This window comes from Ambystoma mexicanum, unplaced genomic scaffold (genome assembly GCF_040938575.1).
Source record: "Ambystoma mexicanum isolate Mex_15411 unplaced genomic scaffold, UKY_AmexF1_1 Mex_scaf41, whole genome shotgun sequence".
NCBI classification, from domain to species: Eukaryota; Metazoa; Chordata; class Amphibia; order Caudata; family Ambystomatidae; genus Ambystoma; species Ambystoma mexicanum.
The window spans coordinates 500918-509114 of NW_027182457.1; positions in this window are offsets into that span (position 1 = coordinate 500918).

An 8197-nucleotide genomic window follows, 5' to 3' on the forward strand; every position below is an offset into this window, starting at 1 on the left:
TGTACTTATAGGTGGTATATAGGAGGATTCTACAGGTATGGCATGTACTTATAGGCGGTATACAGGAGGTTTCTGCAGGTATGGAATGTACTTATAGGTGGTGTATAGGAGGTTTCTGTAAGTGTGGCATGTACTTATAGGAGGTATATAGGAGGTTTCTGCAGGTATGGCATGTACTTATAGGTGGCATATAGGAGGATTCTGCAGGTATGGCATGTACTTATAGGCAGTATACAGGAGGTTTCTGCAGGTATGGCATGTACTTATAGGTGGTATATAGGAGGATTCTGCAGGTATGGCATGTACTTATAGGCGGTATACAGGAGGTTTCTACAGGTATGGCATGTACTTACAGGTGGTATATAGGAGGTTTCTGTAGGTGTGGCATGTACTTATAGGAGGTATATAGGAGGTTTCTGCAGGTATGGCATGTACTTATAGGTGGTATATAGGAGGATTCTGCAGGTGTGGCATGTACTTATAGGGGGTATATAGGAGGTTTCTGTAGGTGTGGCATGTACTTATAGGCAGTATATAGGAGGTTTCTGCAGGTATGGCATGTACCTATAGGTGGTATATTGGAGGATTCTGCAGGTGTGGCATTTACTTATAGGCAGTATATAGGAGGTTTCTGTAAGTGTGGCATGTACTTATAGGCGGTATATAAAAGTTTCTGCAGGTATGGCATGTACTTATAGGCGGTATATAGGAGGTTTCTGCAGCTGTGGCATGTACTTATAGGCTGCATATAAAAAGTTTCTGCAGGTATGGCATGCACTTATAGGCGGTATATAGGAGGTTTCTGCAGGTATGGCATGTACTTATAGGCGGTATATAGAGGGTTTCTGCAGGTGTGGCTTGTACTTATAGGCAGTATATACGAGGTTTCTGCAGGTGTGACATGTACTTCTAGGCAGTATATTTGAGGTTTCTGCAGGTATGGCATGTACCTATAGGCGGTATATAGGAAGTTTCTGCAGGTGTGGCATGTACATATAGGCGGTATATAGAGGGTTTCTGCAGGTGTGGCATGTACATATAGGCAGTAAATAAAAAGTTTCTGCAGGTATGACATGTACCTATTGGTGGTATATAGAGGGTTTCAGCAGGTGTGGCATGTACTTATAGGCAGTATATAAAAAGTTTCTGCAGCTATGGCATGTACTTATAGGCAGTATATAGGAGGTTTCTGCAGGTGTGGCATGTACTTATAGGCAATATATAGGAGGTTTCTGTAGGTGTGGCATGTACTTATAGGCAGTATATACGAGGTTTCTGCAGGTGTGACATGTACTTCTAGGCAGTATATATGAGGTTTCTGCAGGTATGGCATGCACTTATAGGTGGTATATAGGAGGTTTCTACAGGTATGGCATGTTCTTATAGGTGGTATATAGGAGGTTTCTGCAGGTGTGGCATGCACTTATAGGTGGTATATAGGAGGTTTCTGCAGGTATGACATGTACCTATAGGCGGTATATAGGAGGTTTCTGCAGGTGTGGCATGTACTTATAGGCAGTATATAGGAGGTTTCTGCAGGTATGGCATGTACTTACAGGTGGTATAGAGGAGATTTCTGCAGGTATGGCATGTACTTATAGCGGTATATATGAGTTTTCTGCAGGTATGGCATTTACTTATAGGTGGTATATAGGTGGTTTCTGCAGGTATGGCATGTACCTATAGGCGGTATATAGGAGGTTTCTGCAGGTGTGGAATGTACTTATAGGTGGTATATAGGAGGTTTCTGCAGGTATGCTATTTACTTACTGGTGGTATATAGGAGGTTTCTGCAGGTGTGGCATGTACTTCTCGGCAGTATATATGAGGTTTCTGCAGGTATGGCATTACTTATAGGCAGTATATCGGAAGTTTCTGCAGGTGTGGCATGTACTTATAGGCGGTATATAGGAGGTTTCTGCAGGTATGACATGTACTTATAGGCGGTATATAGGAGGTTTCCTGCAGGTATGGCATGTACTTATAGGCTGTATATAGGAGGTTTCTGCAGGTGTGGCATGCACTTATAGCCGGTATATAGGAGGTTTCTGTAGGTGTGGCATGTACTTATAGGCAGTATATAGGAGGTTTCTGCAGGTGTGACATGTACTTATAGGCAGTATATCAGAGGTTTCTGCAGGCGTGGCATGTACTTCTAGGCGGTATATAGGAAGTTTCTGCAGGTATGGAATGTACTTATAGGCGGTATATAGGAGGTTTCTGCAGGTGTGGCATGTACTTATAGGAGGTATATAGGGGGTTTCTGCAGGTATGGCATGTACTTATAGGTGGTATATAGGAGGATTCTACAGGTATGGCATGTACTTATAGGCGGTATACAGGAGGTTTCTGCAGGTATGGAATGTACTTATAGGTGGTGTATAGGAGGTTTCTGTAGGTGTGGCATGTACTTATAGGAGGTATATAGGAGGTTTCTGCAGTTATGGCAAGTACGTATAGGTGGTATATAGGAGGATTCTGCAGGTATGGCATGTACTTATAGGCGGTATACAGGAGGTTTCTGCAGGTATGGCATGTACTTATAGGTGGTATATAGGAGGATTCTGCAGGTATGGCATGTACTTATAGGCGGTATACAGGAGGTTTCTACAGGGATGGCATGTACTTACAGGTGGTATATAGGAGGTTCTGCAGGTATGGCATGTACTTATAGGTGGTATATAGGAGGATTCTGTAGGTATGGCATGTACTTATAGGTGGTATATAGGAGGATTCTGTAGGTATGGCATGTATTTATAGGCGGTATACAGGAGATTTCTGCAGGTATGGCATGTACTTATAGGTGGTATATAGGAGGATTCTGCAGGTATGGCATGTACTTATAGGGGGTATATAGGAGGTTTCTGTAGGTGTGGCATGTACTTATAGGCAGTATATAGGAGGTTTCTGCAGGTATGGCATGTACCTATAGGTGGTATATTGGAGGATACTGCAGGTATGGCATGTACTTATAGGTGGTATATAGGAGGATTCTTCAGTTATGGCATGTACTTATAGGGGGTATATAGGAGGTTTCTGTAGGTGTGGCATGTACTTATAGGCAGTACATAGGAGGTTTCTGCAGGTATGGCATGTACCTATACGTGGTATATTAGAGGATTCTGCAGGTATGGCATGTACTTATAGGTGGTATATAGGAGGTTTCTGCGGGTATGGCATGCTACTTTATTGCTGATCCACTCATTGCTTTTATTTGATGTTCATGTATTATCTTGTTATCTGAATATTCTTGATCAGTACACTATCAGTGAAGACAAGACCCCTGATAGCATTTATTTTATTTCTGGGTGTTTACTTCACTGTGTATTGATGTTTTCACTCTTAATTGTTGATATTTTTCTTTTTTTCTTTCTTGTCATTTACAAGCTTGTCACTGTTTTTTTGCATACCGCTGTTAGCATTTCATATCTTTTCTTTAAAAGTCTTTAAGGATGATATAACACATTAAAGCCTTGCTTTTGCTCTATGTTATTAGTATGGTACCGTGTACTTTTTTGGGTTCCTAACTACATTACTCCTGTTCTCTCATCCCAGTGTGTGGTCGCTGTCCCCCTCTCCACACTTCTGCTACTTCAGAACTGCCCTGTCTGCCACATGTAACCTTGTTTTGCATGAACAGCAGCACTACCAGTTTTTTGGCACAGGAGAAGGAAAGCTCTCAGAAGATGCCTACCCTAATGAATGTGGTAGCTTGCCCCACCAACCCATCACCTGCCTAGCACAGATTTTAATAACGGTGTGTGGAAAGTGCTTCCGCATTGCTGGGTCGGGAGGCATAGACAGACTAGCAAAGTGGTGGGCAACCTGTGACTGACGCTCAGATGTTTTGGCCTACAACTACCATCAGCTATGCTCAGCATAGCCAATGGTGAAGGATCATGGAAGTCGTAGGCCAGAACATCTGAAGGGTCACAGGGTGCCCACCACTACTGCAGGGTGGTGGGTGCATGCTGTGCAGCTCCCCCTCAATAATGTGCAGGTCCCACCCCAGGAATTTTCATATTATTAGATGGGCCCCGTTTGTGATCACAAGGACCCAATTTCCATCAGGTGTGGGTGCAGGAGTGCCCAAAACAAAGTGCTGGCTTTGAGCAGGATTTCCCTGATCTGTGATCCAGCACAAAATGGCTTCCCAGATCCGGAAAAATCTATTTGCACACTTGATTTAGTGTGGTGGACTGGAGTAAAAGGTGTAGAATCCTGAATTCAAACCCAGATTTGTAGGACCAGATTCTCCCTTCTCCATAAGGAAAACTCTCACCAAAGCATGAAAAATAAAAGAAACTCTATACTGCAGATCCTGATTCCCAATTAATCATGCCCAAAGAACAAACGTCTTGTACCTTTTTTAACAAAACACTATAATTGAGGTATAAAAACACAGTACATGGCAAAAGAGATGCAAGAAAAATAGCGTGGCAACATCCATCTACCTCTCTCACTGCCCATCTGCTCTCCCATTTCTATTCTATCCACTCCCCCTAGTCAGCTTCCATCAGCTCCCCCTGACCTCCATTCCCATTTACCACCACTCTGACCAACCCCCACTGTGATTCCTTGGCCTGGCTGGGAGAATAGAGGATGATGCCCCCCCAGTGAGCTTCCATCAGCCCCCCCGACCTCCATTCCCATTTACCACCACTCCGACCAACCCCCACTGTGATTCCCTGGCCTGGCTGGGTGAATAGAAGATGATGCCCCCCCAGTCAGCTTTCATTAGCCACCCTGACCTCCATTACCATTTACAAAGTCTCACTGCAAAGGCTGTTGCTGGAATTCTCTGCCAGTCCCATTCCCCATACAAGGACTGGCATACAAGGCACACCGAGATACGGTTTATAATGCATCTGCGCATCTGCACTTTTGCTCCAGGACCTCCATAAAATGGCTGCCACTGCAGTAACACTATCAGCAGGCTCTCAGCCTGCCCCCAAACTCGACTGCCCTGATTGGCTGGCTGCCGATACATCACCGGCTGCATCTACAAGCCGGGAGAGTGTAGCTGGCCACTTGTGAAGGCCCACTGCAAAGGCTGTTACTGGAGGTCTCTGCTGGTCTCATTCCCCATCCAGAGACAGGCAAACAAGGCTCACCGAGATACGGTTTGCACTGCATCTCCGCTGCAGCACTTTTACCCAGAACCTCCATAAGATGGCCGCTGCTATGTTAACACTATCAGCAGGCTCTCAGCCTGCCCCCAACCTCGACTACCCTGATTGGCTGGCTGCCAAAACATCAGCGGCTGCATCTAAAAGCCGGGAGGCACAGCTGGCCACTTGCAAAGGCCCACTTAAAAAGACGTTGCTGGAGGTCTCTGCCAGTCCCATTCCCCATTCAGGGACCGGCACATAAGGCCCACTGAGATACAGTGTGTTCCTAATATCCGCTGCAGCACATTTGTCCCAGGACCTCCATAAGATGGCCACCACTGCGGTAACACTATCAGCAGGCTCCCAGTCTGCCCCCAACCCTGACTGCCCTGATTGGCTGGCTGCCGAAATATCACCGGCTACATCTACAAGCCGGGAGGCGCAGCTGGCCACTTGCAAAGTCTCACTGCAAAGGCTGTTGCTGGAGGTCTCTGCCTGGCCCATTCTTTATCCAGGGACTGGCACACAAGGCCCACCGAGATACGGTTTGTACTGCATCTCCGCTGCAGCACTTTTGCCCCAGTACCTCCATAAAATGACTGCCACTGCAGTAACACTATCAGCAGGCTCCCAACCTGCCCCAAATCTCGACTGCCCTGATTGGCTGGCCACCAAAACATCACCAGCTGGATCTATAAGTCGGAAGGCACAGCTGGCCACTTGCGAAGGCCCACTGCAAAGGCAGTTGCTGGAGGTCTCTGACGGTCTCCGCTGGCGAAGCCGTTCGATGCCGGATGCTGCCCTCATGATAGCTCCCTACCTGCTCTCCCGCGCCTCACTTCTCAAAAGTAAGGTATGTCTGTTGCTTGCAGCTCATGCGCTAGATTGTGTTCATGCTCCCACCTGCCCAGACCGCTATGTTAACCAATATGCCCATGTCGCTACCCTGACCTCCACCTCTGACACAGCCCCATCACCCACACTCCCATTCAACGCCAGCGCTCTGTCGCAGGAACTCGCTAACCCCATCCCACCTCCTTTTTGCCTCCCTGTACGCTCCTCGGAAACAACAGTAGTACTCAATCTCCCTTTATGCACAACACTATCACCTACCACCCAACACACAATCCACCCATAAAGCCCCCCACAACCACCTACTTACCTGCTTATGACTTATTGTGCTCCCCTCATTCGATCTGTGTCCAAACCACATGTGGAGAGGAGGAGGCAGGGTGGCTGCACATGGTCTGGGCTTGCCCAGAGGTGCATAGATTCTGGGAAGAAATAAAGACGAAAATGGCCAGTGGGGGTGTGGTGCTGGATGTGGGGTCTGCTGGGGCATGCATGCTTGGGAAATTGCCCAGGCCACGTAATTTGAAGCATATCAACAAAATGAAGGACCTGGCCTATGTCCTGGCCAAGCGCAGGATTGCAATGTGTTGGAAGGCGGCCCACAGGCCTAGAGTGGAGACATGGTGAGTGGACCTCATGAGATGGGCAGAATCAGAAACTGTGGTTTGGTTTGAAGCTGCCACCAGGGGGGAGAAGAGGAAGTGGGTCCCCTGATGGCCTGGAGGCAACTGGTGACCTCGATGGCTACCCCTCACCAGGTCAGTCATGAAACAGAAGACTCAGATGAGTCGACACGCACTGAGATTCCCAAAAATGCTCATGTAGATGATACTGACGAAACGGCTCGAGTTTGTGGGGAAGGAGGGGGAGGACGGGAAAATGTATTGATTTGACATTGATTATGAATGTCCTAAAAGTTGTAATATTTGGTGTGTTGTTTAAAATAATAAAAATTAAAAAAATTTAAAAATATATATCAGACGCAGAAAGAGAGGAATATGAGGAAAAGGAAGATGAGAGAAGACACGAAAAATGCTTCTCTAGAGGAAAGGGTATAAGATGGTCAGATTCTAGTGAGTCTGCACCTAAGGTGTCAGAGTCAGCCACACAATCAGACCGACACAAAGGAGTATCTTATGGTCAGAGGGGGGTGTCTCCACAGCCCTATGTGAGCAGACTAAGGACATTGCCAGGTAGATGGTGCTGCAGGAATATTACCCCTGCAGTGGATAGAAAAATGATGAGGGAGGAAAAGGAGTGCCATGTGCTACAATTACCGTTACTTGAAAAAGGAGGAACAAGGCCACAGTATATACCTTGGCCACACATGGATCAAGAAAACCTGAAAAATAAGCTTCCAATGTTGACCTCGGGAGCCTGAAAATGGATAAATGAGCTAGAAAAAAAGATGGGAGGGAACATGTTAGCTATTGGGGACATTAAGGGTCTATGATTCGCCATACTTGGTGATAGAGCTGACGATGTGTGGACACGTGCAAGTTACCCTGGTGTGACTACAGTTAATACCGTTCATGATGGAGCTCCATTTAACAATTGCAGAGCTGCGGTATGGAAAGCATTACAATTGCTATACCCAGATACTTCTGACATGGGAGCCATAATGACACGTAAAATGAAGGAGTCAGAAGATCCATTGCTTTATATTCAGAATTTCCAAGACACATCAGTGGTGGAAACTCGCAAGACTTGGAGGAAGTCCATACCCATGTTTTACCATATATTACGCCAAGGGCTGCCAGATCAGGTCCAGAAGCAGCTCAAGAAATTGGTAGGAATTGAGGTCAAACCATGGTCTGAAATACAGTTGACCATAGCTCACTAGTGCAGGCTGCTGCAAGAGAAAAATCTCAAAAAAGAGGCTGCACGAAAAGCTGAAGAGACAAAATTAGTGCAGAAGAAATTGTCAAAATATGCCATTGAAGGGGCAATGATAACTAGCACAGATGGATCGAACATACAGCAAGTCAATAATCAAATTCAGGGTGATCAAGGCATTAACAGGTTTTAATTGTTGTGGTGTGTCCATTCTCTAGATGAATAGAAGCAGGTCCTTATACACACCCAGACTCTAACTGTGTGGCCAAATTTCTGGTAAGGGAGGTATTAGTCAGATGGGGAATATGTGAGATCATGAGGTCAGACAATGGGCCTCACTTTGTTAATGCAGTCTTTGAACAGATCAGCTTACTGCTTGGTATAAAGCACAAGTTTTC